At 41.4% G+C, this 21743-nt stretch overlaps 1 protein-coding gene across 1 annotated transcript in view; it reads right to left on the bottom strand.

Annotated features, from left to right (window-relative positions):
* The window catches only part of PHACTR1 (phosphatase and actin regulator 1), a 561450-nt gene that overhangs the window by 407536 nt on the left and 132171 nt on the right, over nucleotides 1-21743 (bottom strand). The window lies entirely within an intron of this gene.

Here is a 21743-nt window from a genome sequence, read left to right on the forward strand (position 1 = left end):
AAGTGCTTATGGCAAAGGACTGAACCTGAATCTAACTGAGCCAGCTTACAGGAAATATGGGGAATGGAATCACATGTTAAATGACACCACAGGGATGAAGTGAACTAGATCTAGAATGTGGGGAATTCTACAGATGAAAGAAAAAAAATTCTACTGTTATTTCCACAATAAATGGAATGATAAAGGGGGGAGACTTACGAATGAAAAGGGGCGTACAAACCAAATGCAATGTGAGATTTTTTTTTTGGATCTTGATTAGAACAAACCAACTGTAAAAAAAAAAAAAAAATTGTGAGATAGGACATTTAAACACAGTGAAGGGTTTTGAGGCATTTTGCGGGGCGGGGGTACATCTGAGACATGTAAAAGCCTAGTGAGTCAGGTGTCAGATCTACAGACTCTGGGCCAAGGTCAGTGGCTCCCAGAGCTGAGTGAATGCTGGCAAATTCTTTATCTGTCCCCTTGTGCTTGAATTTGGCTTCCTATTCTCTGTTAGGAAGCCTTTCTTCTTCTTTAGCCTTCAACTTTCATAGTGACCATCATATGCCTTTGATTCCTCCCTGGATTGACTAGATTTGGGTCTCTGTGTTTCAGCCACATATATACTGACAGTCTCCTGTGACTCCTGTGACCTCTCCACGAACCTAAGTTCATTCCTTATAGATGATAATTATAGGTCTAGTCCCAAGATGGTAATTTTATTTCCTGGCTTTGAGAACTACTTTTCCTCAGGTAACGATATTAGCACTTGGTTTTGAGAGCAAGTTGATAAAAAAAAAAAAAAATCACTTCAGTGAAGACCTTTAGAAGCTGATAAAAGTTAGCTTCCAACTCTTACCAGTCCAAGGATCCCCATCATAAAATGAACATGTGTGGTTCTTTACTTTCAGATGGAAGGGAAAGTATGTGTTATGAGGTTGTATGTGTTATGAGGATGGGGTTGTGAAGCTTTGACATACTCAGAAGGGGAGATCTCATGTTCTTCAGAAGAGAAAGAGAAGAATGCATGTGTGTTACGTGTGCAATTATGCATGTACCTGCTGTAGACCCTCCAGGTAAAATTCCCAAGGGATCAGGCTCCATTGTGTTGTTTTCTGGATGATTATCATTTTAAACTTTTCAGAGGCTGACATTTTCTAATAAAAATCATTGTACCAAATCCTTCTCCAAACAGGGGATTTATAAAATCCCCTTGATGAAACATGTAATCATACATTAATGAATCTTCCATTTAGATGAATGGAATTAGGTTGTACAGCAACATTCTGAAAAAAGGGGAAAAAAAGAAAAAGAAAAGTGTTCCAAACAAGATACGCATTTCCCTGAAATCAGTGTGTCAAAGAATCTCTTTGAATTGACACAGCAATGTGTTATTACACCTACATGTACTGCCACAGTCTCTGACAACTTATTGAAGAAAATGCGTATGTTTTCTCTGAGCCAATTAGGGATGCTATTGATGCATGGGAAGCGTTGGAGTTTTTTACTGTGCCCCTCTTCAGCTACAGTGATCATTCAGCCAGATAATTTGTTTTTCCCCTTTCATTCTATCCAACAAAATGTACTGAGGATCTGTTACTGGCACTTTGTCAGATGCTCTAGGGCCATGTAAATTCTCAGACTATGAAATAAGGTCATATATGGCCATGTCTTAGTCACCCTATAACCCTAGCACCTAGTACAACCCTTGGCACAGAGGAGGGGCTCAGGGACTTTTCGTGAAAAGGACCTAAGGCATGCACCCAAGTTCGCCTTTACGATCTTGTGTGTGTGCGAAAGATATAACACGAATGCGTATAATTATTAAAATAGAATGTGCTAAATACTCCAGGCAGGGTAAATAAGAAGAGCCATAGACAGAGAAGATGGAAGGAGAAATTCTAATCCAAAGGAATCTCACACAGGCGGTAAAATTTCAAGAATAGAGAGTATGAAGGGCATTTAGGCAGAGAAAACATTATTAACGTAGGCACCATGGTTGGCAGGAAAGAGGAGGATGGGTTTGCTATACAGCAAAGAGTCCAGTTTAGTTGAAATGAAGGGCATAGGGCTGAAACTCAGGCAGAGGTTCAGGGGATGTGAGATAGGGCTGGACCAGCAGGTGGGATTACAGTAGGACCATCACTGTGGTACAGGAGTGGGAGGTGGGTTGGACTATTAGGTAGAGGTGTAGGGGGTGTGGGGATAGGGCTGGATCATTAGGGAGAAGTGCAAAGGATGGGAGATAGTGCTGGACCACCAGGGAGAGGTACAAGAGGTTGAGATGGGGCTATAATATTAGGGGGTGGAGATAAGGCTGCACATCAGGTAGAGGTTCAGGGGGTGGGAAACAGGGCTAGACTATTAGGTAGAGGTCCAGGGAATATGAGATTGGCCTGGGTTATTAGGAAGATGGTGCAAGGGTGGGAAATAGGGCTGGGCTGTTAGGCGGAGACAGATGAGCGAAAGACCTGAACGTCATAGTAAATTTGCTCCTCATTCCGTATGCCCTGGGAAAGCGCTGTCAGCTCCAGGCTGGGAATATATGAGTCTCTTGTATATGAGCCTTGTGAGTCTCTCTCCTGGCTCAGTGATTATTGCTGAAGTAAAATCATGGCTTCAGATTTGAAGGAGGTGGATGCAGATCTGAAGGAGGATGTGGGTGGCAGTGGGAAGGGGCTTGGATGCTGGACCGTTGCTATCGATTATGTAATGAATTCATGAGGACAAGTTACTCAAGACCTGAATCTTAATAGGGAGCATGTTCTAGGTTACTCTCACTGTTAAGAGGTTCCAGATACTCTATGGATAGGATTGAGGTTCCTGGCTCTTGGTGAAGGGACTACTCAAAGATATTAATTTCTCATCGTTCTAAATGAACGGGATGCCTGCCTGGGGTCTGGATCCTGGGCATGTCTCAAACTGTCCTTAAGTTTTCATACCCTCTTTCTAACTCTCTGCATGATCCTCTGGGAAAAGGCCAGGATGGTAAGAAAGAATTTGATAGCTTTCTTCTCTTTTCCCTCCCCCGCTTCTTTCTCTCTCTTCCATGCTGTATTTCTATTCAGTGTGTCCGTTATCTGCCCCTGGTGCTATTTTGGTGAAATTTGATGAGAAAGTCTTCATCCACATGTCTTGATAGACTATAGACTTTCTCCCACCCCCCGTGTCTTTCATGCATCCTCTGCTCCACCTCCCTATGGAGTTTGCCATCTCCTGAAATGTCTTTTGATACAGAATACATCTTTAGAGTGTAGGTTCAGATAGCATCATGAAAAACAATTTAAAAAGACGGCTTAAAATAGACAACTAGGGCTTTCCTGGTGGTGTGGTGGTTAAGAATCTGCCTGCCAATACAGGGGACATGGACGGGTTCAAGCCCTAGTCCAGGAAGATCCCACATGCCGCAGAGCAACTAAATCCGTTTGCCACAACTACTGAGCCTGGGCTCTAGAGCCTGCGAGCCGCAACTACTGAGCCTGCACACCTAGAGCCCGTGCTCCGCAGCAAGAGAAGACACCGCAATGAGAAGCCCGTGAACCGCAACAAAGAGTAGCCCACGCTTGCCTCAACTAGAGAAAAGTCCGCACGCAGCAACAAAGACCCAGTGCAGCCAAAAATAAAGTAAATTAAATAAATTAATTTAAAAAAAAATAGACAACTAATAAGAACCTACTCTATAGCACAGGGAACTCTATTTAATGCTCTGTGGTGACCTAAATGGGAAGGAAGTCCAAAAAAGACAGGGTATATGTATATGTATAGCTGATTCATTTTGCTGTACAGTAGAAACTAACACAGCATTGTAAGACAACTACACTCCAATAAAAATTAATTTTAAAAAGATGGTTATCACTCTTTAAGGAATTGAAGACATAAGTGTTCGAGGGGTCCTCTCATGCACATGGTCAGCATATAAACTCAGTCCAACCAAATTTGCCATTTGAAATGGGAACTTTAATTGCTGTGGATTGTGTGGCAACGTTAGTCTGAAAACAAGAGGGCTTGGCACACAGACTCTCCCCTACCTTCAACCCCACGTGAATCGCGGGCCAGTTCTTCCTCCTCCTTCCTTCATTCTTCCAGTAATCTAGCTAAATCAAGCAAGAAACAAAAGGAGTGAAAAAAAAGCAACCTGTATAGCTCTATTTTTCCCTATTGGCATTCCAGGTCAATATGATTCCAAAACTCTTACTGTTGACAATGACAGTGACGTCAGGTTTCATGAGGAGCTGCTCTGTGCCAGGTGCGGGAATAGGGATGAGCTACTAGGCTGGGCCTCTTGAGTGACATTGCTGGGGTTAAAATCCTAACTCCCCCATTTTCTAGTAGCTTGCTCAACATCACATTAATTAACCTCTAGCTCCAGTCAGTTGTCCTCTTTGTACCTCGATGTCTTCTTCATCAATGAAGTGGGGACGATGACTGAGCCAGAATCATTACTGTACCTATGAGGATAAGTGAAGTAATACATGTTAAGTGTCAAGACAGCATGGCAAAGAGGAAGGGCTCAACATGTATCTGCTAAATGACTTTTCACTTAATCCTTGGAAGAGCCCGACCAGTTAGGTATTGTTATTTCCAGTATGCAGTGAGCCTAGTGAGGTTTGGCTCTCCTCTGGTCCCTCGAAGCAGCCAAAGACCCCAGGAGACCCCACGGGGTAGAGTCTGCCGATATGATCAGAGAGCTGCACATGGGTGACGTGACCTGGCTTTGGGTCTTGTCCTCTAAACTGAAGGCCAGAGGGCCACCAGTACAGACGACCAAGCTGGTGGTCAAAGGGAGCCCTGGACCAAACCTGTTGCAAATCCCCCTCTGCTGGGGGTCTTATTGTTTTTCCACCAGTGCCTGAAGCGGCTTAGTAGTCTCACAAATTGTACTGTCGGTAAATAACTACGTGAGTCCACACAAGCCATGAAATCTCTCCTAGACCCTCCTCTCACTTCACCTACAAAGGCTGGTGGTTAAACTATTGAGAGATTACCTCCTCCTTAAATTCTGTGATTCTCCAGACTGTGACTTACATGAGTCAGGTTCAGTACCTCCTTCTGGGTTACATCCTGTCTACCCTGCCCAGAAGAGCTGTCCACGTAGAGGTCATCTGTCATTCCCAGAACAGAGGACATTTGTGTCCAGTTCTCTCTCTCTCTCTCCCGTTTCTCCTCTCTCTCTCCCTATGTCTCCCTCTTTCTCTCTCTCTGTATCTTCTCTTCTCTGTCTCTGTCTCTCTCTACCTTTTTCTTTCTCTCTCTCTCTGGATCTCTCTCTCTATCTTTCTCTTTTTCTGTTTTCTCTATCTCTATGTTTCTCTTCTCTCTCTCTGTATCTGTGCCTCCTATGCCCTCTCTCTCCTTTTCTCTCTATCTCTGTATCTACGTTTCCTATATTCTCTCTCTCTCTCCCTCTCCCCTCTCTCTCTCTCTTTCCCCACTACCAGTTCCTAACGATTTGCTACGCTCAAGATGTTGTAAACACAACAGGCAATTGAGAGGAGGGGATAAGAGGAGAAATAACAGCATCCTGCAAAGTGGGACTCAAGCTCAGGAACCCATGAGGGACCACGTGTTTCTTTCGAAAGCTTTATTTTAGCTCAACAGCAGTGAAAACCAGAAAGACTAGTTTGGCATCTAGGGTCACTTGACTCCCTAGCATACAAGGCTGCGGAAAACACCTCCATCTATCGCTGGTAGTTCTTTTCTGTCACCAAAACACAGTCTCTTCTCAACAAGGCAACTTGCAGAATGTTTTATTTGCAGAGGGAAGTTGGGTGCCCTGCAGGGGCTCCTGAACCTTCGTGAACACAAATGGAACCTTCTGAATGTGCCTTTTCAGTTACCCCAGCTCAACCTGCAGAAACATGGCATGTGTGTGGGCAGAGAGGACTGAACAGGCTCAGCCTTTTAGGCAGCAGTTCTTTCCAAGAAACAGAATAGCAGTACTGGGCTGGAGGGGAGAATTCTTGGAACTTTTCCATTGTCTCTTGGGGAGAAAGGAACAGATGAGAGAACTTCAGAGTTGCGTGGAACCAGTCCTTCACCAGGGATGTGGGTGGAGGGAGAGAGGAAGAGGTTAAAATAGCCCACGAGTGAACGTTGAAAGGCAACCAGAATACTTTTCTAACTTCTTTCCTTTACCAGGAAAAGCTCAGGTCCTGTGACACATGAAATCTGCTGGCTTGATACACCATTTGTTCTGGATGAGAGGAAGTGAAATGCTTTAATTCTGCAAGTCACAAACCCCACCCCCAGCTTGAATGATTTAGACACAGCAAAAGTACACACTCTTGGTGTATTTATCACAATGTTTCTTCCCCCAAACGGTAGCTCAGGCTGAAATTTGCTGGGTATGGTGCCTATTCACAGGTGACATCAAACATAATTGAAAAAGTTGTGTATCTCATTCTTTCAGTCAGAAAGACAGTAACTCGGGGCCCCTTCAATTGTTCCCGAGAGCCTTTCTTAGGGTGAGGGTAGAGGAGAGAAAGGGCGAAAACTAAAGGACGGAAGGAAGGGCACAAAAGTTCAAGTTCTCCCATTGAGCCTCATTACTGGGTCATTTGCATTCCTTGGCGAATAGAATCATAAGGTTTCAGAGCTGTGGGAAAACATAATATCAAACTTCCCATGCCAAAAATTGCTCCCCCCAATCCAAAAAGGCCACGGATACTTGTGGGGACAATGTAACAAGCTCTCTGAAAGTGGGACTGTCCTGGGAAATCAAGGAGTTAAAACCTTTAATTTTATAGCTTTGCAAACTACATTTGAATAGCACTGAGAACGAGGAAGCTTTCACAAGGGCACTTTATGACAGCTCTAGACTACCCAAAAACTAGCACAGTAACTGCGGGAAGGGTGTACATAGGTGCCCATTAGAGAGAAAGAAAAGACCAGGGAGCTGGAGATGAGAAGAGCTTAGGGAGGAGGACTGTCTCTACACATGTGGACCCATTAAGCAGCTGCACGGTATTTCAACAATAGCTTCACCCTGGAATCTAGACAGAAGGCAGCAGGCATGACCTTGCTGGTACTTGTCAGATCAATTCATCATTTCTGAAGGATATTTTTTGCTCCCAGGATACCATAATTGTCAAAGGATTTCACCAGTGTGCAGCAGCGATGCTAGTATAATGATGTGATCCGTAGTTATTATCCTCCCTTCTCTCCACTTTCCCCCAAGGTCATTGGCAACCTTCTGTTAGTGTGATCAACCATCCTAGTTTGCCGGGGCTGGGGTATTTCCTGGGATGGGGACCTTTCAGTTTTAAGAGCTGGGATGGCACCTGGCCAAACTGGGATGTGTCATTGACCCAACCTTCCACCTGTTCTCCCTCTACCCTCTGCTTCTTGCCCTAGGCTAGCTCTACCTAGCTCTACCACATTAGCACCCACACGCCATACTTAGTTGTGTGGACAGAGAGGACGAATATTCAATCAATGACACAAAATAGAGAATCAAGAACAAAGAATGCAGTTGATTATAAAGTGCTGGGCTATACAAATCAGACCTGAAATCCTTTAACCTACTCAAGAAACCCACAATGGAAACTAAGTCCTGTGCTAATCTGTGGAGAGCTCTGTGTTTATCTCATGATTTTTCATCTGATCTTTTCAAAAGGACTAATTAGCTTAAAGAACTCTGTCTTAGAATTTAAGACTCAGTATTGGGGTGTAATTTCTATCTTAATTACGTGGAGTTTGAAAGAACATCACCCTTTTGAACCAGCAGCGTTGGTATCACCTGGGAACATGGGGGGCAAATTCTCAGGCCCTACCCCAGACCAACTGAATCAGATACTCTGGGGATGGGACTCAGCAATCTGGGTTTGTACGACCCCTTCAGGTGACTCTCACGCATGCAGCAAAAATTTGAGAAACACTGAATTAATGTACCTATAACCTGTCTTCCTTACTTGTAATTGATACTCAGTGGATTAGTGAGACACCCACAGAATTCCAGCGTTGAGTCCAGCTTTTACATTACTACTCTATGTCAAGGACAGGTGATTAAAGATCTTGGATATCACCACCAAGAACCCCAGTTTTTCACCATTTAATGGGGACTCCCAATAATCCATGAAAGGGTTTTATGAACTCTAAAATAATATCACTGTCAACATCACTTACTAACCAGTAGTGTAGATAGAAAAGTAAGTATTTTGCATGGTACCAAATTCATCACACCTTAGCATCTACGCATGAAACTTAATGCTATCCTCTCTGCTCCTAACTTACCTTTCCTATGTTTGCTCACAAGTTAATCTCATAAATAATGAACTGCTATAGAGCCAGCCTTCCCTGAACTGCCACTTAGCTCATGGTTGTTCCTGCAATTCTGCAAAGAGTTAACTGGGCTTTTCATTTATTTTAGCATCACATGGAAGATATTTTACTATTTTAAAATCTGGAAAAACACAACAAGTATATTTTATGAAGAAGATAAACACCAAATCAATTATCATCCTATATTGTAAGACGAAATCATGATTACCCAAACCTGATTTTCTTAACATCAATTTAAAGGGCACATTTATTTCCTAAGGATGCCTTACCAGGCTGTCTTCCTCCGGTCAGATACTGCCTGGGGCTCTTGGCTTGGGCTTTGAATGGAAAGAACTCATTCCAGACATTTCATAACCTCAAGTCATTACCTTTTTTCTTTTGGGTTAACAAAACAATGATTATCTCAACATGATGGTGTTACAGACTGGATGTTTGTATCCCTCCAAAATTCATATATTGAAGGCCTAACCCCCAATATAATGGTATTTGAGGTGAAGGTCTATGCTGAGATCATCAGGTTTAGACGAGATGATGAGGGTGGGACTCTAATGATGGGATTAGTGCCTTATAATTAGAGGAAGAAAGACCAGAGATCTCGCTTTATCAACCATGTAAGAACACACACAGAAGGTGGTCGTGTGCAAGCCGAAAAGAGAGCGCTCACCAGGCACGGAATCTATCAGCACCTTGATCTTGGACTTCTCAGCCTCCAGAACTGTAAGCAATACATGTCCCTTTTTTGAGCCACCAACTCTGTGGTATTTTATTATAGCAGCCCGAGATGATGGATGGATACATAACGCAACTGCAGGACCAGCTCACACTGGTCCTACTCTGTGGATAACAGGATGTCTAGTTGTCTGGCAGATACAGCAGAGCCAAAACTGCAAGTCGTAATCTGAGCATGGCCAGAGGAGGAAAGCCTTCCTCAAATAACACTCAGAACCCATGTTTCATCCCCGGGGAACCAAGAAAACTAGAACATGACCCGAACCCTTTCAGAAACGAGGGGTCCGTGGTCCAGGAAGGTCTGGTGCTGAAATCCACCATCCCATACCTCAAGGGCCAAGTATAAAGCCCTTCGTTCAAATCCTGCCCCACCAGCACTTCCTCATACCAGCCTGTCCTCCCTAACTCATAAAAGTTTGACTGAATCCCAGATCCAAGAGAGAGATTTGAGCCCCGCCTCCTGTCTCCTTGCCGGGGGACCCTGCAATAAAACTCTTTCTTCTCCTAAAAGCTGGTGCAATAGTAATTGGCTTCTATGCACTTCGGGCTGCAAGCCCTTGCTGGGTAACACATACTGTAAAGGTTCCACATTCATAGCTTCTCTATCTACACTACTGGTTAGTAAATGATGTTGACAACGGTATCATTTTAGAGTTCATAAAGCCCCTTCATGGATTATTGGGAGTCCCCATTTAATGGTGAAAAACTGGGGTTCTGGGAGCTGAATGACTTGCTCAAGGACACAGCTGGCAAGGGGAAGCTCTACGGTAGAACCCATGTCTTCCTAAGCAGAGGTCATTGTTCTGTCCACTGCAACAGAGTTGTTTCAGTTGCACAGGTTAGAAACTATCTATTAGTGTCTACTACATACCAGTATTGATATCAGTGTGTAAAGTACTATGTATATATATATATATGTAACGTTTATGTAAAGCATAATTATATATATAAATTCATATATATTTACAAATGTGTGCTTATATGTACATATTTATTTCAAATGTTAATTACATAGATTTAATCAAAATTTTCTATTGTGGTATAGGGCCAGTTTCTGGCTTTGGTCAAAATGTGCATTTGAATTCTAGCTTGCCAGAAGAGATGATATTAGATCTCACACTGATTATGTATACATTGGAGAGTATGGTTAATTACAGATTTAAAGACAAGGTAAAGAAAACAACTGAGAAGGCAAACTTGTGTAAATTGCATTTTCATAACTGACAGTAAAACAAAGAGGACAACTATATTACAGCACGGATCCCCTATACTCTTTCAATATGCTTATTTCTCTCACAGCAAAGTAACTCATTTGTCTAGAACAGCGCAGTGATGGAAGGTCACTGGGTGAAGCATTTCCTCAGCTTCTGTTTCTTCTTTTCATCTCCGTGTATATTTCACTACAAGAGGCTAAAAGGCTTGTTTCAACTTGAGGTTCCTGCATCAGCTGTTCTAGTCTCAGGAAGACCGGGAGTTGGCCTTATCACCATTATTTGCATGTGTTGGTTTACCAGGACCTGTGGGCAGTCCAAATGAGATCCAGATTGGCAGATCACAACACACGCTGCTTTTCCTCTCTTGCACAGGAGTGTTGGGTGACCATTTGTAAGCCTCTGCCTGGGACCTGTCTCTTAGGAAGTCAGAGCCATGACATTTGCCCAGCAGACACGTTCTTGATGCTCAAGAAGGTCCATGTGAGACAGAGTGTGCCCACTGACTTTATTTTTAAACTCCTACATGATCAAAAATGTCTATGTTTTGGAAATTCATTTCCAATATATTAAGGAAATAGTTTTCAGTCACCAGCATATCAAAAGTGTGTGTGATGTTTTGGGAAGAGAGGCATGGCCCCCTGTGATAGACTTCTGTGGACCACATGTGCTGGGCAATGACATTGTGTGAGTGATCTGAAACTATAGATCTACTTTATAATGCTACCTTCCTTGTCCAACAAAATTGGTATAGTTTATGTAATACACCAACAACTTATCTTCTAATTGTTAAGCAATCCTTAGGTCATAAACTTGGGAGAACGGTGCGCTTAAGATACCATTGTTAACCCATGTGGCGCCTTAGTGATGTTGATGTTTCTTAGCTCGGAAAGCTGTGTCTAATAATACCAGCAACTTTTAAAAGGTTCTCTCTGGAATTACCATCTGTTGTCCTCATGTGTTAGAGTCCATGTTAGTTAATGATGGTGAACGCATTGGTTCTGGGCAAGGGTTGAGAAAAATGGTTGATAAGGCACCATCCATAACCAAGAGGAAAGCTCAATCATTCGTGGGACAAGCAGGCTACTTGGGTGAAGCTTTAATTCATAGCCCTGTTCCCTAAGAATGAACTTTGCACACGTGGTTTTTGAAGTGTGCTTGCCGCCGCTGTAGGAAAAAAACACAGAAAACCCTAGATTGCTATCTTCTCTCATTGCCTCTGGACTTTTGCCTACATAAAACCCACCACAGTATCAGATTTAGATATCAGTTAGTACAACATTAATGGTACAATACTGAATTCATGAAATATACTTGAAATATACAAGCCACGGCAAAGTCTCACCAATTTGTATAGAACAGGAAGGAAAAGCTCTAAATTACTACATAAATAGTATATATAGATTTACCATATATAATACATATATTGGCTGTACATACTATTTACTGATATAAAGCAGGCTTGGGACAGCTTTTTCATGGTTATATCCCAAGTGCTATATATTTCCATAGACAAAAAATATGTGTAAGGGGTAAAAATAAAGAATAGCCGGTAACTTGTGAGGCTATTATTTTCCTTAGCTTTCCCTTGTTTCTTGCCACATCTTATTAAGTCATTCTTGTAAAGGTGTTTGCAGTTAATAAAGTTCTTGCAGATATGTTTTTATTATTTCATGGGAAATTGTTTGCTTCATGTCTTAACACCACAGGTTTTAGAATAAGCCAGCCTCAAAAGGTGGCTGTGAGGCTGATTTGTTATGTGACCTTGAATTTGTTATGTGACCTTGGAGAATTATTTAAATTCTCTAACCCTTGGTTTCCTCCATTGTAAAACTGGCATAACAATGTCTACATCTTAACACTGAGAAAAAGAATGGACTACATAAAGTCACTGCATAAAAGGATACATACCAAGCACTTAGCACAGTACCTGGTTGAAGCACTCAATGAATGTTAGATATTTTGATAGCTAGACTTTGATCTCCAAACATAGCCACATACTTAAGAGGTACATAGGGACTGTCTTGTCTTTATTATTATTGCCATGTTGACAGATAAGAAATTAAGGTGTCAGGTGCGATTATCCAATCCTCTGGGCAGTTATATGTTTATCTGTAAAGTAACAAGTTGGTTTTATGATTTATATATAAATACTTCAGCTTTCTCAGAGTACGAAGAGCATGTGTTGGTCTCCCGGAATCTGATGGGCACTGGGACCCTGACCAGAGAGAATTTCTAAGCCTGAAATGATGAGTGACATGCGGATTGTTGGGGAATTTATCAATATTACTGTCACCTTCTAAGGTCCCTTTAGAAGCCCCTCCCAGTCTTTTCCCAAACTCACCGTGTGCTTTCCATGCCAACTAACTCTTATATTGCAGGGTAATTTTATACCTGCTTCTCCACTCTACTGTAAATGTATTGAGAATAGGCTCTATCTTTTAATCTTTGCCTCCCAAATGCCTAGAACAGTAATCGGCATGGAAGAATTCAATACCTGTCTGTTGAATGATTGAAATGACCTGACCAAGATTACAGTGAATAAATGGTGAATTCAGGACTTAAACCTAGATCTTATAAATACAAATCCCTTATTTTGTTTCCACAGACTTTAGCTAAAGTAGGGTGATTGAATCTCATCTTAAGAGTAGGAAAATTATACCTCGTCCTGATAGGCATTAATCCTGGTAAAAGACTGAAAGATATAGCATAAAGCTTCGGTGCTATAAAAAACCCCAAACCCCAAACTCATATTGTTAGTTGATTCAGCTTGATTATTTTTATCACCAGTTGAGTACTATCCCTGCCTAGGAGAATGCTGATTTGCGTGTATGTGCATGCGTGTAACTATATTAATCTGGCTCTAAGTGCTTTATGTGTAATTTACAGATCTTTTTCTTATGATGACATTTGATTGACCTAATTTTTATCTAAGCAATAAATTCCCATCTAACTGTGGCCTATAAGCAGGAAATAGCTGATAGGAAAAAGAAATACAAATATCCTATGAATAAAATCAGCATTTGGTCTACCTCAAACACAGAGCTACTTATTGAGAATAGGAGATTGTTTTCAGGTTCTGTGTTTCAGAATCATACTTTCCTCAGTTGGCTGCTTGGTCTGTTTGAAACACAATATTCCCCAAACAGACTAACCCCCAGTTTCAACAGAGAACGAAAACGACTGAGGCCTCAATTTTCATAGACTGAGAAGAATTCTGAGGTTTCATTACTCTCACAGGGCCCTATTCTGTGGTCCCGCTGCTCAGGAGAGCAAGTTCTCTGGTCACTAGTTAAGATGAGAATGCTCAGGGCCCTTCTGGCTTATTTCTCATGTAAACACAGCATTCTGTTGAGAGCTTGTCCAATGGTGTGTCACTGCCCTTTCCTGGATGCTTCTATCAACTGGTTGAGGCAAACAGCCAAAGCCGATGGCAAATGGGATAGTTACAATAAAAATCCAGCAGGAAGTGGGATTCTTCCTAATCACAGGCAGGTCTCATGTATTTGGCTAGTCATAAAGGAAGATTTGCATTTTGTTGTGCAGTTATTTTTTTTTTTAGATAATTCAAGAAAGAGTGAACTTTTGGAATTAAACATAAGTAGATGGTGACTTAATGAGTTGAAAAGACTAAACAATTATACTCCCCTGGGGACCAAGAAGATAGGGCAGTAGTTGAACTCAGATTAGCTTCTCCACTGATACCTTCACATAAAGCCTTCATCATTAAGAATATATATTATCTTTAGGACACCCTTAATCCAGTTTAGCAGCTTTTGATTGTGACTATTAATTTCAAGGTTTACTATGTGCTGGGCTGTAAGGCTCTGGAATTAAGAGAAATCGGGAATTCACTATAAGCCACTCTGACCGGAAGTAGCCAAAGTGATCAATTTATAACCTGTATTTCCATTCTCATGTCACCATTGTTCTCATGTCCCTTTCAGATTCTGAGCCAAATTTTTAAAAATTAGGTATTCAGGAAGCCCTTGGACAGAAGCCATCCATCACACAGTGACATTTCCATAGGTACACAAAAAAGCATCCTATCAAGATTTGATAGAAACAAGGAAAATGAAAACAAGGTACAAATATCCTTTGAGACAAACAGGTCAACCCCAAATACATCCTATTAGCCTGACCTACTACCCTACATCTGAGGAAACGAAATAAAAAAAGAAACATACACATTTCCATGACAAAACTTTAAGTAGATTTGGAGGACCCTTGCAGTTGGCCACTCTTTGGAGAAATGGGTTCTTCCGATATTTATGGTTCTATTTTAAATGAATTGATTACAGCAATATGTCGTTATTGTCCCCTCAAAACACTTTTATTATTTCAGACAAAAAAAAAGTTAACTTTCCTAAGACACTGAAGTTCTTCCATGGCCTGACTCTTAAGTTACTTTTTGGTTTTCACTATATCCTTATACACACCCAGTCCTATGGAGCTGTCAATACATCTAGTTCCATATACATGCCCCATATGCTTTTGGTCCTGGTGTTGTCCTAGTCATGAATGTTCATGTCCCAAACATCTGTCCACTGACATCCTATTCATTCTGTAAAGTCTATTTAAATACATTCTCCTCCATGAAGCCTTCTTTGCACCATTTAGAATAAATTGTTCTTTCTCTTCACTCTCACAGCACGTTACTTGAATCTCTATTTAGCATTAAAAAAATCTTCTTGACTGTAAAGCAATTATACTCCAATAAAGATGTTAAAAAAGAGATAAATTGTCATATATTATAGCTCTGTTTTGGTTCTTATTCAATCAATGAAAGAGGTGCTACACTTTGAAACATTAAAAAAAAATTATCTTGAGTCATTACTGGTGATATGCGACAGTGGTTAACAAATAGATCTTACCTCTTATGGCAAATCTAATCAATGTCTTTTGCCTACCTAGGTGTTGTGTTGAGGATCCTGAAACTGTGTCCACCAGTGGGAAAAAACAAATATAGTGATCAACTAATAATGTATGCAAGGGACACAGGGCAGTGGTGGCACACTTGCCATAGGTTTGCCATTTCTGCAATAGACTAAACTTGTTGATGCTGGGACTATTTCTTATTTGATTTTATATATTCTACAATGTCTTGTTTCTTTACATTTAGCAGGTGCTTAATATACGTTCTCTGAATACATTGCATTGTAAGGGGCTAATGCTGGAGACTTAGGTTAGAACTAAGGATGGATTATTGATTATTCAGGTTGTGATAGGGTTTCTGACAGAGGCCAGGGATTTCCTGCCTAGAGATTTTAGGACACAGGTTACAACCCTTCTGTGCAGGATGCTTTATGTCCAGTTCTGTTGAAGCAAGGTGATATATTTAGTCATCTCTTGGGTACTCTTCAGATCCAAGAGCCAATGATTCCTAGAGATTATCGCTATCTTAGCATGGATGGATAAGGAGTTTGTATTTCAAAACAAGTTCTATAAGCTTTGCACGTCATAGATATATTAAGTCAGATTCCTCTGATTGAGTTTATGGCTTTCCTTTGTAAGATTTTCATTGTTTTCTTTTGTTAGTTTTGTGTGTGTGTGTGTGTGTGTGTGTGTGTGTGTGTGTGTGTATTTAATAGGTTAGGGTGGAAGGGAGAAAGACATGAGTCATTCCAGCTCTGGGCCATTGCTTGGCCATAGCTGGGTCATTGACACTTTAAACTGGTTTTTCAAGAATTTCTCTTTAGGAACTCAATATTCCTTACCACATATTAGAACATATTAATAAATGCTGTTCTCAAGCAGTAGTACCAAAGCTCACGATATACATGGCAAGAGAGAAAAACATTCAGGACAGCAGTGTATAACTGTTTAAAATTTTCCTTTTTAAAAAAAGAAAATTCAGGGTTTAAAGTTAAAATGCTTTAGAATAAGTAGGTGAAATCTTCAGATTATTAAAGTGATTTGAAAAATCAAAGTAGAGGAATGTGAAATATGTATTTATTACTCAGATGCTGGATTCTGTGTTCTAACTTAGGTTTACCATTGCTCTGCCTTATGAGTTATTGGGTACTTGTGTAATTAATGATAAAATGGTACTTTTTATTGCATTATACTACTATTACTTATATTCGCCTTCTTTAGGAAACTTACGGGGGGTTGATTAATTGAAAAGGAAAGATTTGAGTATCCTAGGATTCCCTTGCAATAATATTTTCTAATGCCATCACAACCCACCCCTATTCTCAACAGTACTCTATTATTTTATTAATGTCCTAGATTGTTATTTAAACCTTCATCCATGTTTTGTCTCCTAAGCATCTCTGTAAGTAGGGATTTAAGGTCCAAAGCTCTGTCTTATGCTCTCTGGTATGTGGTAAGGATTCTTGTTGATCAGTCCACACAGGGGCATGTTGAGTTTCCATGAATCTGTTGTCTATGTATGAGTGTGGAATGATCATATCCAGTTTTTGGAATCTGGGTGAGGTAGAATTTTTTAAAATGTGTGAACACAAGAACTTTTATAAAATTGGGAAGAATAATATATACCTTATGGATGTATTAAAACAGGGCACTGGAATACTGATATGGGTTTAATTATGCCCCCCTCCAAATATATTGAAGTCCTAAATTCCAGTACCTCAGAACGTGATTTTATTTGGAAATAGAATCTTTGCAGGTTCAAGAAATTTAAGTTGAGGTCATTAGGGTGGGCTCTAATCCAATGTGACTGGGATCCTTATAAGAAGGGGAAATTGGGACACAGACTAGCACAGAGGGAAGGTGATGAGAAGACACACAGAGGAAAGATGACCATGTGACAGTAGTGATGTATCTATAGGCTACGGAACACCAAGGACTGCTGGTAAACACCAGAAGCTGAAAGAGGCAAGGAATGACCCTCCTCTAGAGCTGTCAGAGACAGCTTGGCCCCGCTGACACCTTGATTTTGTACTTCTAGCCTCCAGAACTGTGAGACAATAAGTTTCTATTGTTTCAAGCCACTCAGTTTTTGGTGCTTTGTTATAGCAGCTCATGGAAACTAATACAAATACTGAGTGAGGTCCAAGCCCCCTGGGAGACCCAATGGGGTTAAAAAGTGATGTTCTGCTAATGTGAAGACAAATGATGAAATAAAGTTTCCTTCTCCAGGTAATGTCTTACAGGAGGAATGGCAAATCGACTCTGTCTTGTCTGCAAAGTTGATTTACTAGTAGTGGCTGCTGGGAGCACAAGTTGAGAAGGATTTTGCATCTGTATCCAAGGCTTGGTGGGAAACTTTGCAGACATCCCTTAGGAGAACCTGCAGTGAAGGGAAGGCAGAGGACGGAGGGGTAGGTACCAGGCTAGGGCAGCAGCAACTGTTGTTATCCTACTGCTTTCCTGGCAGTTGTAAAGGGGCAAGGAGATCCCATATGGGGTAGGCTTGGGGGTAAGAGTGCGGAGTAGGGATGAAGAGGTAAAATTTAACTGAGGCAAAAGGAAAAAGGACCTTTGATTGTTCCAAATCTCAGCCCAGGCAGTCAAATCCTGTGACCTGCTGGGAGAAGGGCCATAGAAGACAAGAAACCCCCTGGATCTCAAAGCCAGTCCAGGAAAGAGAAGCAGGCACTGATGTTTATAGAATGAAGTTGCCCAGGAAACCTCAGTGACCCTAAGCAATCTGTTCACTTCATTTTGAATAAACTTGTGTCTTTATTTTCTGGAAATTTAAACCTCTTAACATAGCCCTGTGGCCAGGAATTGTGTAAGTATGTTTTGCATTTCAATTATTCCTAGGAGTCCTGGGGACAGAGGAAGGGAGACTTGTTCACCATGATTTTCTGATTATTTAGAGCTTGGGGAAATCATTAAATATAGCACAGAATATAATAGTTACGAACATAATGTTGGTGTCAGAGCTGGTGAAATCCGACCTATCCCAGGCCTCACCGGCACCAGGTTAGCAATGGAATCACAGTAACAGCAACGTCTCAAAACTCCCCGGCTTTTGCCCATCCTCCTCATATGGAGTCTTTGGCCGCTTCCTAAGGTCCACGCGGTTATTTCTAGGAGTCCACAGACTACCTCTCCTGTATTCTTTCTCTGAAGAGCCGACCAATAATCCATGTGCCCACTGGGTTTTGCCTGCAGCCCTTCTCCACAGGGGTCACAGACCATCTGTCATTGTCTTCGGGGGCTTTGCTGTTAAGTCTCCCAGAACCACCAACAATGGGGCAGGGCATTCCTAACTGGTTCGTTCTCTCATACACTCCCAGGGAGCTTCTCTTACTGCCCACAAGCTGGAGGAACTGGAGCATCTAACTCAGCGGTCTCCTCAATACCACCGCTGGGACTTCGTGCTGGGGGGAAGTGGCATCCAGCTCACCTTTACAGGGAGTTGCACTGTGGACAGTGAATTAGGCACCGTCTGCAAAGTGAGTTGAGTTGTAGCAAAGGAGAATATTCCCTGTCTTAGAAATCCTAGCTAGAACAGACATTGATAATTAGAGGCAGTCAGATTAAATATGCTTTGAGATATACATTTAGTGGCATTTTAGTGGTTTTAATGAATGTCTTTTGATTCTTTTTTTTTTTCCAGCTATTAATCCAGAATCTCACTGCACTTTCTTTAAAAAAATTTTTTTTTGCTTCCTTTAAGTTGAGGTGGATTTCTTTCTCAGGGGAGTTCATGTAAGTGTTCTCTGATAGCAGAAAGCCATTTGAAAACAAGTTCAGAAGCAGAAATCTAGCTGTTTTCCTCATTTCTGCTCAAGTTCGCATGTCTTGTTTCCAGAGTGATTAGTTGCACTGAAATGCTTATCAGGATGTGGAAGAGAAAGCTATGAAATGTCGTTTAAAGGGAGATAATCTTCAGGCGTGTTGCAAACCAATTGTCTTGAGAAACCTTTTTTTTTTTTTTTTTTTGTGGTACGCGGGCCTCTCACTGTTGTGGCCTCTCCCGTTGCGGAGCACAGGCTCCGGACGCGCAGGCTCAGCGGCCATGGCTCATGGGCCCAGCCGCTCTGCGGCACGTGGGATCTTCCCGGACCGGGACTCGAACCCGTGTCCCCTGCATCGGCAGGTGGACTCTCAACCACTGCGCCACCAGGGAAGCCCTTGAGAAACCTTTTATCAAACTCGACCACCACCGCCCTTTCTAAATGCCCTGCTATTAAATTTCCAAACAAATGTCTCTACCAGTTGCATTAGGTTTTTACTGGAAATGAATTGGCGCCTTGATTCAGTACAACGGAGCCTAAAGATGCTTGGGAAAAGAAGATAGTAGGAGAAAAGAAAAATGAGACTACTGCCCTTATGTGTATTTGTGTTAATATAAAATCCTGTATATTTAAAACACATGTATGTACAAATATGTATATTATAAGACCGTAAGCAGAGAAAATGTACATAGCTTGATCTTCATCAGTGAGTGATCATTTTTGCTGGTTAAAGACAAAGGTGTGGACACACAGGCCTGATCTCTGTGTGGGCGGGTAACCCTGCTCTGTTTATAACCAGTACGTGCTCTTGGTCCACCTTAAAGTTATGGATGGATTGATGACAATCCAGGTGCACTGCTGCAAGGGTAACACTATTATTAAGGATAATTTCTCATACTTTTCTTCCTCATGTATATAAAGTACATATAACAGCATCACCCAGTGAGCAGCTGTTATTCCCAGGAAATGTTCTCCTAACCACATCAGGATGAGGAGATATATCAAAGTTCAAATAAAAGGTAATGTAGGGCTTCCCTGGTGGCGCACTGGTTGAGAGTCTGCCTGTCGATGCAGGGGACGCAGGTTCATGCCCCGGTCCGGGAAGATCCCATATGCTGCGGAGCGGCTGGGCCCGTGAGCCATGGCCGCTGAGCCTGCGCGTCCGGAGCCTGTGCTCCACAGCGGGAGAGGCCGCAACAGTGAGAGGCCCGCGTACCGCAAAAAAAAAAAAAAAAAAAAAAAGGTAATGTATAGGAAATAGCAAATACTGTTTTTAAAACCTCAGCTAAATGGTATCATTGAGGAATACCTTGTTTTAAAGAAGTAAATTTTGAGGAATGTTACTTTGTTCCTTTAAAACCTCACTTTAATTATTTAAAATCAATTTTAGATGAAAATATATCAGCTATTTCCTTGCCTTTGGAAATAGAATACACATCCTGAATATAAAGTGGCATTTTTAATATTTTAAAATTAAAATATTTTGTTTCTTGCCTTGATATTCTGCCCCTGAAACGTCCTGGGACGTGCTTTGTAATTTTTTCTCTCATATTACATGCTCTCGGATTGCTGTTCTCATTGAGGTTTCAGGCTTATTTTCATAGTTTTACTGTTTCTTTCTCTCTAGGCTGATAAATCCTGGCCATTATCAATATCAATATTAACATTAACATGAATACAAATAACCAAGTGTGTTAGAATTGCACATAAAATAAGAGTAATAGATTATGATTGAGTACAGAAAAGTACTTAATATGATTAAGATTCATAAGCTTTGTGTCGCCTAGTTTGGCTATTGAAAGCTCTTTTTAATTTGTTCTCTTCTTGTCTTTTGACTCATCAATTTGCCATAGAAGAGGTTGCTGAATATTCGACTTCCAAACAGTTGAGGGGAGATTATTTTTTCATATCTATTTATATCTGTTAATATAGACATACATATATATATATATATATATATAGATGTATATAGCTGATGTTAAAAATGACATCACCAAATGTGATTATACCAGCTGTTGTAGAATTACCTACAACTGTGATGATTATGCAGCAACATAAAAGGCTTATGATGGAACATTATCCAAAAAAAAAAAAAAGAGCAAGATGCTGAGTGGTATATAAACTATAATTAGAATTATCACAAATTCTCTAAAGTTGTGGGAAAAGGCCAATGAGAAATAAGTGAAAAGAAGCATTCATTATTGGGTTAAGATGATGGCATTATACATTTCTATATTTTGAAATTTTCCACAGGGTTAATAATGTTAAATTAATTAAAGAAGGAGGCCATCAGCCTGAGGTGGTTCTAATACCTTAGCAGCCTACCTAAGCAAACCAAAACCTAAGCCCAAAATGCATCGAGGTTAAGAAATCAAAACCCAAGGACGACCAGTCACAAGCAGCCAATGGGGCTCTCTCAAATAACGCTACTGCTAAAGCTGTAGCCAATCAAATAATTTCCTTGCTTGGCTTCCACGTATTCTCTGTAAAAATCTCGCCCCTACCTCCTGTCTGCGGACTGTTCCTAACCACTCCCAGCTTGCATTGCCCAATTTGAATCAAGTTTTGCTCAAAAGAAGCTCTTAAAATTTTTCATAGGCCTCAGTTTATCGTTCAAGAATATCACTTCAAAAGTTACCAAGCGGGCTTCCCTGGTGGCGCAGTGCTTGAGAGTCCGCCTGCCGATGCAGGTAGACGCGGGTTCGTGCCCCGTTTCGGGAGGATCCCACGGGCCGCGGAGCGGCTGGGCCCGTGGGCCATGGCCGCTGGGCCTGCGCGTCCGGAGCCTGTGCTCCGCGGGTGGGAGAGGCCACAGCAGTGAGAGGCCCGCATAACGCAAGAAAAAAAAAAAAAAAAAAAAAAGAGAAAAAGAAAGGGGGTATGGGGGAAT

The sequence above is a fragment of the Lipotes vexillifer genome, unplaced genomic scaffold, assembly GCF_000442215.2.
Source record: "Lipotes vexillifer unplaced genomic scaffold, Lipotes_vexillifer_v1.1 scaffold1154, whole genome shotgun sequence".
In the NCBI taxonomy this organism is placed as follows: Eukaryota; Metazoa; Chordata; class Mammalia; order Artiodactyla; family Lipotidae; genus Lipotes; species Lipotes vexillifer.